Source organism: Penaeus monodon, chromosome 42 (genome assembly GCF_015228065.2).
Source record: "Penaeus monodon isolate SGIC_2016 chromosome 42, NSTDA_Pmon_1, whole genome shotgun sequence".
In the NCBI taxonomy this organism is placed as follows: domain Eukaryota; kingdom Metazoa; phylum Arthropoda; class Malacostraca; order Decapoda; family Penaeidae; genus Penaeus; species Penaeus monodon.
Window position 1 is genome coordinate 16,033,292 of NC_051427.1, and position 10,000 is coordinate 16,043,291.

The following is a 10,000-nucleotide window of genomic DNA, read 5'->3' on the forward strand; positions in this document are numbered from 1 at the left end:
TAATATATATATTCATAATATATATATTCATTATATGCATATATATTGTATATATAATATTATAGTTATATATTATTATTATTCCATATATGTATAAATATACATATATAGATATAAATATTACAAACATCATACTACATATATATATATTTTATATATATATATTATTATTTTATATATATATATATGTGTGTGTGTGTGTGTGTGTGTGTGTGTGTGTGTGTGTGTGTGTGTGTGTGTGTTGTGTGTGTGTGTGTGTGTATACGTATATTATATATAATATATATATTATATATATATATATATATATATATATATTATAGGAGAGGAGAGAGAGAGAGAGAGGAGAGAGAGAGAGAGAGAGAGAGAGAGAGAGAGAGAGAGAGAGAGAGAGAGAGAGAGAGAGAGAGACGTACATATGTACACGCGTATATTTGCGTTTTTTTGTGTGTGTGCGAACACTTATTTAGTCTTTATCTGTGCTTGCATATCCGTTCTTTCCTCTTTCGTGGTGGATGCCCGAGCGGCTTGCCTGCGTCCACCCCTCTCCCCCTCTCCCCTCCTCCTCCTCCACTCCTCCCTCACCCTCCGTCCCTCATCTCGCCTCCCCCTCCCTCCCCCTCGTTCCCAAACAGGTCAGGGCGTTATGTATTATGGAACGCCCGCCGCCCGCGCCACGAGCGTGTATTCTTAGCCCGATCCCTCCGTCAGCCGCGCCCGTTCGCTGACAGCTTCCTGTTCTTCAGACTAAATATATAATCCCGCGCGAACGAGGGACACGTCGTTTGTCTTCACTCGGGGTCTTCCTCGGCCTCCGTCTGTCTGGAGTCTTACTTTCTCTATTCTTTATTTTTTTCTTTTATTTTATTTTATTTTTTTCTGTGGCTTCTATTTCTTGTTTTTGTCCCTTTCGTCTGCGGTTTTATTCGAAATCGCTTGTTCTTATCTTTATTTTTCTGTTCTTTCTCTCTTGGTTCTCTCTCTTTCTCTTCTTTTTTTTTGTCTTCTGTGGTTTTAATTTCGTCTCTGTGTCCCTTTCGTCGGTGGTTTTATTCGAAATCGCTTGTGCTTATCTTAATCTTTGTCTTGCTCTTTCTCTCTGGTTCTCTTTTGTTTCTTGTTTCGGCTCGGTCACTGTCGCAAGTTCTGTATCTTTTTCTTATTCTGTTTCTATCCATTTGTTTATCTTTCTGTCTCTTTATCTATCTGCCTTTCTGTCTTTCCTCCCCTCTGCTTTTCTGGTTATCTTTGCCTATCTCGTCTCTATCATACATATTTCTCCGTCGATCTCTCTGCCTTTTTCCCTTTCCGTGCCCTCTTTCTGTTCCTACTTCTCCTCCTCCTTCCCTCCTACTCCCCCACTCCACCCCTCACGCGCGTGCATGCAAGCACACGGTCTCCCAGCGACAAGGCCCCGTCATGCATCTTATTACAGCTTGCATGGCGCCGCCGGTCCTCATCTTGGTCGTATTCTTTTACTTGCCTGAGTGTTGGTGCGGCCTCCATCGTTGTTCTTTTCTGTCTGCGTCTGTCTGTCTCTATTGCCGTCTTTTTCTCTTTTTTCCTTCTTATTGTGTCTCTTTCTCCATTCGTAATCTTTTTTTTTTTCTTTCTCACATTCTCTTTCTCTCATTTTCTTTCTCTCCCTCTTCCTCTCCCCCTCCCTCTCCCTCTCTTACTTTTTTTTTTTGTCTCTCGTTCTCTGTGTGTACTTACCTATCTACCGATCTATATATTTACATATTTATCAATGTTTCTATCTATCCTTCCTATTCTCTTCCTCCTCCCCGCCCCTTCCCCGCGGTTTTATTTATCTCTCTTATCTTTCATTAGTATCTTTATCCATCTCTTGTTATTTGCATCCATTGTTTTATTTTCGTTTTCTTGTACCAACTGCGAGTAGAAATTTGATATCCATTTGATTTCGTCTTTTGATATCCCCCTCTCCAGATGACGTCACAGAAAGGATATTATACTCTCATGAGCGAATGTTATTTCAGACCTTTGCTGTCGGATATTGCGAATCGGGAATTTGATCTTTATGCACTCCTTCCGTTAGGGTCAAAATTGTAAGTCTCCCTTCTGGGCAATTTTGCGTGTGTGTGTGTGTGTGTGTGTGTGTGTGTGTGTGTGTGTGTGTGTGTGTGTGTGTGTGTGTGTGTGTGTGTGTGTGTGTGTGCGCGCGCGCGCTATTATTTGCATATGTGTACCTGTTCGTCTGTGTGTTTGCATATCATGCATTGTCTTCATTGACTCTTATTGGCTTACCGTTTGTTTGCTTTGTTTTGGTTTGTCAGGTAGATTATGCAAAAAGTTACTGGCGGATTATGATGCCCATAAGAGGATCCGGGATGCGGTTAAAGGATTTGTTTGCCAGTGTGATTCGTCAAAGAAAATGGCCTTTAAAATATGCGATAGGCATGTGTAATTTAAAATGGATTTCTTGGGCTTGATTGTGCATTTTTTGTTTGTTTGTTTGTTTGTTAAGAGTACGTGAGGTAGAGCGATGGAGGGAAAAAAGGATAGGGGAAGGAAAAAAATGGATAGGGAGTGGAAGGAAGGAGAGAGAAGAAGGAGAAGAAGGTGAGTACAAGGAAGAATGAATTCAAAATTAAGAGAATGAATTCAAAATTAAGAGAAGAGAAGGGGAGGAAATGAAAGACGAGTAATAATAAAAAGACGAAGAGAAGGAGAAATGAAACTAGTTAAAAAAAAAATTACATAATTTGTATGAGGAATAAAAAAAGGGAAAAGAGGAGTATTAAGAGGAAAAGAAGGGGGAAAAATAATTCTTGAGAGAAACGTTTTTGGGGGAAGGCATTGCACTTTTGTTTAGGTGGAATTAAGAGGGAAAGGGGTTTCATTGGGGATGTCCGCGGGGTGGGGGGGGGGGGGGAGAGAGAGAGAGAGAGAGAGGAGAGAAGAGAGAGAGAGGGAGGGGAGGAGAGAGAGGAGAAAAGAGAGGAGAGAGAGAGAGAGAGAGAGAAGTGGGAGAGGAATGGGAGAGAGAGTGAGAGAGAGGAGAGAGTGGGGGAGAGGGAGGGGGGAGAGAGAGAGAGGGGAAGAGAGGAGAGGAGAGAGAGGAAGGGAGAGGGAAAAGGAGGAGTGAGAGAGAAGGGGGAGAAGAGGGGGAGAGAGAGGGGAAAAGGGGAGGGAGAGAGGGGAGGGAGAGGAGAGGAGAGAGAGAGAGAGAGGGAGAGAGAGAGAGAGGGAGAGAGAAAGATGGGGAGAGAAAGGAGGGGAGAGAGGAGAGAAGTGGGAGAGGAGAAAAGGAGAAGAGAGGGAGGAAGAGAGAAAGAAGGAAGGAGATGGGGACAAAAAAAAAAGGAAAGAAGAGAAAAAAGAAAAGAAAAAAGGGGGAGAAAAAAAAAGGAAAGATAAAGGAAAATAAAAGGGGTTTTTTAAAAAAAGAAAAAAACGAAAAAAAGAAAGAGCAAGAATGCCGGGGGGAGGTGTGTGTTGTGTGTGTGAAGGGAGAGGGGGGGGGGTGAGTGCGCATTATACAATGCACAAGAACAGGAAAGCGTAAGGCGTGTGGTGCGACATCCGTAAGAATGTAGGCATTAAGGCCTTGTTTCGCACAGGATGTTACGCCATCCCCACCCCGGCCCCCATTAGCGGTAATGCGCGAAAGGCTGCCTTTTCCGAAATCTCTGATCCGCATGCATGGTGGGCCGGCGGATGGCGTCGGCGGCGGCCTGCCTGGGTATGGGCCGCTGGTGTCCTCGGGGTGTGTCCGATGGTGGGGTCTTGTCTTGGTCCTTTTTTTGTTTTAAATTTGGTTTTTTGTGTCTTACATTTTGTTTCTCTCTCTCTCTCCTCTCTCTCTCTCTCTCTTCTCCTCCTTCCCCTCTCTTCTCTTCTCTCTCTCTCTCTCTCTCTCTCTCTCTCTCTCTCTTTCTCTCTTTCTCTCTCCTACTCCCCCTCCCTCTCCCCCTTCCCCTCTCTCTTTCACTCAGAGAGAGAGAGAGAGAGAGAGAGAGAGAGAGAGAGAGAGGTAAAAAAAAATAGAGGCAAGAAAAAGGAGCAAAACCAGTTGGAACACGACATGGAAGAAAACCCGGTTCTCCGCTCGTTCACAACAGAGCGAAAGAGAAAAGCAGGAGAAGAACAGAAGAACAGAGGGCTTAACACAACACCAGGGCATCGATAGTGAGGTGTTATTAGTGCCTATTACCGACCATTAGACGATGAAGAAGTGTGGGCTATTACAAACACTAGACATAATGGGTCTGTTGGCTGTGATGACGTGATAAATTGGAACAGCGGTAATTGCGTCATCAATGGTCGTTGAAAATACAATTTTTGGCGTTGGCGTCGAGAGGAGAATGTGCAGGCTGAATGCGCCATTCCTTCCCAAGCTTAGCTTTTTAAAAAACGAATTAAAATGAATGTGATAGATTGATGAATACGATGCAGAGATCAGTACGTGCGTTGAACTTTTTTTTTTTCTTACGTTTATTTTAGCGCAGAAATACCCAGAACTGCCGCGTAAAAGGGAAATCGCAAAGTTAATTTCAGCGGAAGGGTAATCAGAGCGAGAGACAGGAATAGATCGTGTCTCCGGGAATCAGAAATTCTATGAAAACGGGAATTACGGGAACGGGAGACGGTGAAAGGGCCATATATGTCCACGCGTTTGAAAGAAGTGACTAGGTAAAAAGGAAAAGGCGGGGAATAGAAAGACAAAAGATTTAAAATCGAAGGAAAGATGAAAGCAAAACCGCGGATACGGTGAGACGTGGGGGAAAAAATAAGAGACGAGTGAGGTCTTTTGCATCACGGGTTACTCTGCGTGACAGATGGCGGGCCCCGGGGGCCCAAAAACCCGTCGGGGGGGGGTTCTTTCGTCGTTTTCCCGTGGTTTCTCCCCCCCCCCCGGGCCCCGGGCCGGGAAAAAATTCTTTAAAAGGTTTCATCGTGTTAATATTGAATATCATGTTTTGTGTGCACACAAACACAAACACAAATACACACACACACACACAACACCCCCACACACACACACACACACACACACACACACACAAACACACACCCAACACACACACAACATAAAACATACATCATACATAATAATACATACATACTTTTACACGCACATACTGAATATACACAAACGGTACTAGTTTTAATGTAGTTGTATGATTTGATGTATGTACTGAATGTAATTCCCTTAACGGATAAACACAAATGAGCCGAAAAACAATAGTAGGCCTACAGAGCCCGGGGCAATGGGCGTGGCCGCATTTCATTTGTTTGTTTGTTTACTCTGGAAAAAATACACCACTCTAACAAGCTTAACAGCTGAAGAGCTCGAGGTTGTGGGCGCAGTAATGGCAGAAGAGCGAATGGGACAAGCGCTTTCAGGCTGTTAATTGAGTCATTAGCGTGAGATTTGAAGTGTGGAAATGGAGCAGGATTTGTCTAGGTAGAGGACTTTTGTGTGTGTGTGGGGGGGGGGGTAGGAGAGAATAGTCTAAAAACAGGTAGAAAAGGACTTAGAAGAGAACATACACAGAAGGGGGGGCGAAAAAATTAAACAAGGGAGGGGGATAGTTAAACAGAATTGAAAAAGAATAGAACAGATTAGCAAAAAAAAGATCTTAAAATGGCTCAAAAGAAAAGAAACAAAGAAAGAAAAAAAAAGAAACCGTTAAAAAAAAAGGAATATAACCGAACAGCCTAGTCTTTAAAAGCCTGATCCAAATGGAACAGAATAGTGGAAAAAAAAGAAAAAAGAAAAAGAAAAAAAACTATTCTGATTGGCCTACCGCACTCTCCCCGGTCACCAGGAATACAACACAACGACCTGCTTTTGTTGCGTGGTTTCGTTATCGTAATGGGTCGATGTGGCTTTGATGTTGCGCAAGTGGTGTGGGAGGGAAAGGTGCGTTTTTGTTGCTGTTGTTGTTGTTTTTGTTTGAGTCGATATGTTTTTTTTTAATCTGCGTCGGTTGTTTGTGGTTTTGTTGGGATCATCGTTTTGGTTAGTTTGTTTTTGTTTGGTGTTTTTTGTCTATTCGTCGTGGACACTTCAAGCGTTCGACATTATTTGTTTTTGTTATGTGTATGTGATGTATATCTGTTTATCTATATATTTCTGGCTACGTCAACCTACCTACTCACCTACCTACCTACCTAATTAACTACCTACCTACCTACCTAATTAACTACCTACCTACCTACCTACTTATTTACCTACCTACCTTACTCCCGCCGCTCCCCTCCTTCCTCCTCCTCCCTCCCACCTCCTTCCTCCTCCTCCCTCCCCCCTTCTTCCCTCCCCACCTCCCCACCCACATACATACATAAATAAATTATTGATAAGAGTGTATTCGAGCGCGCATACTTCTTTCAGTCTTTCCTGCCCCGGTGACCAAAGGGATTCCATTAGCGGCCCACTCCGCCCACTCCGCCCACTCCGCCCTCTCGTGTCTATTTGCAAGTACGCATGAAGACGTGATCCATTAGGCAGTCAAACAAAGTGGTGTTTTTTTAAGACTATTAATCGTGTGCCTTTTGGTGGCGGTGGAGGAAGGGGGGGGGCAGGGGGGAAGGGAGGAGGAGGGAAGGGTAAAGGGAGGGGGAAAGGTGGGGATGGGAGGGGAGGGGGAAGGGAGGGGAGAAGGAAGGGGAGAAGGGTGAGGTCCTCGGCGAGCAGACTGGTTAGGGAGATCGATACAGTAGACCCTGGACGTTACGGGCTGGGCGTGGAGCTTAGCCTGTCCCTGCTTGTGTAAGCGGGTACACGCATTAAACGTGTACGTACACGCGGACACATGCGTACACGGGAACGCTGAGCACTCTGCCATGCACCATGCATGGTTATATTCACAAACATCCAGGTACACACTTTACGCACACACACATGGACTTAATCTTACTCACTCACACGCTCAACTTCTCACTCATTCACTCATTCCCTCACTCAACCTCTCACATGCAAACTCCTGCCAGCATCCCATCTCGTATCCCGCTGCCAGTCGAAGAATTTCCCACGCTGAGAAAATGACATTGTTCCTTTTATTTCATTGTGTCATTGTCCTTTCTTTTGGCACTGTAGCATTGTCCCTTTGGCACTGGCTTTATCTCTTACATTGCCACTGTTTTGTCCCATCCATTGGCACTGTGGCATTATTCCTTACTGTGGCACTGTGCCATTCATTGTCCGTTTGGGGTAGGTTTTATCCCTTACTGTGACATTCATTGTCCCTTTGACACTGAGGTTTTCCCCATAATTTGACACCGTTTTATCTCTTTCTATGGCTCTGTGGCATTATCTCCTCCTGTGGCACTTTGGCATTATCTCCTCCTGTGGCACTGTGGCATTATCTCCTCCTGTGGCACTGTGGCATTATCTCCTCCTGTGGCACTGTGGCATTATCTCCTCCTGTGGCACTGTGGCATTATCTCCTGTGTCATTGTGGCATTGTCTCTGACTATGGCACTGTCACTGTTCTTTTCACTCCAATATTATCCCTTACTATACCGCTTTTTCCGACAGACATTATTATTTGTCCCCGTCTGTGCACTCTTCATTACTGCGCCGCACACCTGAGGGGAGGTTGCACGTGCTCCTGTCGTAAGGGGGGGGGGGGGTCTTTCCTTCGGCGGAGTCCATAATCATTAATTTGTTAAGTGGCTGACTATCGCCACCTTTCTTTTCTCCCTTTCTTCTCCTTGCTCTTTTTCGTCGTCTCCCGTTCTTCTTCTTCTTTTTATTCTTCTTACTCCTCTTCCTCCACTTCCTCCACCTCCTTATCCTTCTTTTCTTCTACTTCTTCATCTTCCTCCTCCAACCCATCCTCATCCTCCTTCCTTCTCGTCTTCATCTCATATTCATCATCTTTTGCTCTTTTCTCCTTCCGCGCGTCTTGCCACCTGTGTATTGTTTGCTTGTCCTGCTGCACCGTACATGCAGACAGTGCAACACGGCACTCCCCCCCTCGTGCTTGCGTACAGGTTGCAACAAAGGCTCAAAATGTGTCGTTTATACCAGGCTAAAGCAACATGAAACGAGTGCATACTTGACGCAACACCGCTTTGCTTGCATTTGCATGCCGCCGCTGCTTTATACCTGTGCTTGCAGAGTCAGCGACATTGTCTTGACACAGGAGACGGGCCAAGAGTGAAACTTCATCCCTTTAAAAGAAGGAAGGAATAATAATAATAATAATAATAATAATAATAATAATAATAATAATAATAATGATGATAGTAGTAATAATTTAATATAATTATATAAGGAGGAGAGGAACTGAAGGAAGTGAGAAGGAAGATTGTGCTGATGATGAGAATAGTGATGAAATAACAATGATTGCTAGTATTAAGGAATATGTGATGGTTATGATAACGAATAGAATTATTTAAAAGATTAAGGAGGATATTGGAGGCGTGGATAAACAAGGAAAGATGCTGAATGGCGAGAGAGAATCGTGAGAGATCGGTCACCAGGGAGGCCATTGATGATCGTGATGACAAAGGGGCTACAACTGCTGCTAGTAATGCTCCCTCCCGTTTCTTTTTATTTCTCCTTTTTCTTCTTCCTATTATTATTATTATTATTCCTATTCTTCTTCATCTTGTGCTGCTGCTGCTGCTATGACTGCAATTACTGCTATTGCAACCAATGTTATTACTACTACAACAATTACTTCTATTCCTATTACCGCTCTTCTCAATGATCTCATAGGAAAATGTGAAAAGTCGAAGAGGGAGACGAGGAAGTGGATAAACAGGGAATAAGAGGGGAGAAATAAATGGCGAAGGATAATCACGAGAGATGGGCCATAAGGAAGGCTTTTACGCTCTCGTCCTCCAGCCAGACGGAACGAGGATGAGCTCTCTCTGGGAGGCAAGGCTTCGAGTATTTGCTGAAACGATGGAGTCCTGCTCGAGCTTCGAGTATTAGGGAGGAGGTGGGGGTGGGGGTAGAGGGGAGGAGGTGGGGGTGGGGGTGGAAGAGAAGAAGACGGAGGAAGAAGAAGAAGAAAAGAAAAGGGGGAGGAGGAGGAGAAAGGGAGGAAGGAGGAAGAAAAAAGATTAAAAGAAAAAAGAGAAGAAGAGTTAAAAAGAAAGAAGATAAAAAAATGAATCGGAAAAAAAACGAAAAGGAAAAAGATGAGAAAAAATAATAGAAAAGAAAAGAAATAAAAAAGACAAAGAATCGGAAAAAAACACAGTAGGAGTAACAGCAGAGGAAGGAACAGAAGAAAGAGTAGAGCTTTTGACGCCAAAGAACACTCCATTGGTAAGCCTTAGTGTGACCTGTAAGCGTGCGAGGCAGCGTGAAGCGATGCCGTGAGTGACACCGCTTGACACTTCATCAACGTAAGGCAAGTGTCAAGCGCAGGGAAGGACGGCGAAGTATTTTTCATTTTATTTTACTATGTTTTCTGTTTACCTTCCATTTTCTTTCCTCTTCTTTCCTTTCTCTCTCTCTTTCTCTCTCTCTCTTTCTCCCCCGTTCTCCTCTCCTCTCTCCCTCTTCCCTCTCTCTCTCTCTCTCCCCTCTCTCTTTCCCCTCCAATTTTTTTTTATTTTTTTTTTAAATTGTGCAAGTCGACGCTAAAATCATTGTGGGACGCGAGCTCGGGGGGTGAGATGGGTGTTCGGATGACGCGGAAATATTGATGGAAATATTCTATTGTTGGGATGCTTTCGTCATTATTATCTTTGTCATTATCGCTGTCGCTATCGTTAAAGTCCGTCTCATATTCGTTATCATCACATTTATCGTGATTTACGCCTCCTCCTCCTTATCATCATCATTATTAATATCAATATCATCGTCATCTTTGACGGTAGCAACAACATCGTCACCATCACCATCTTTTAATGCCTTTCATCTTCCTCTCACCTTCCCTTCTTTAAAACCCCCTACAACATCACCCACTCCGGGCTGTTTATCCCCACATCTCCGGCATCACCATGGTGCATCATCTTTAAGTGCTCCAGTCAATAACTATTTTCACTTATTTATATATCAACTTTGTTA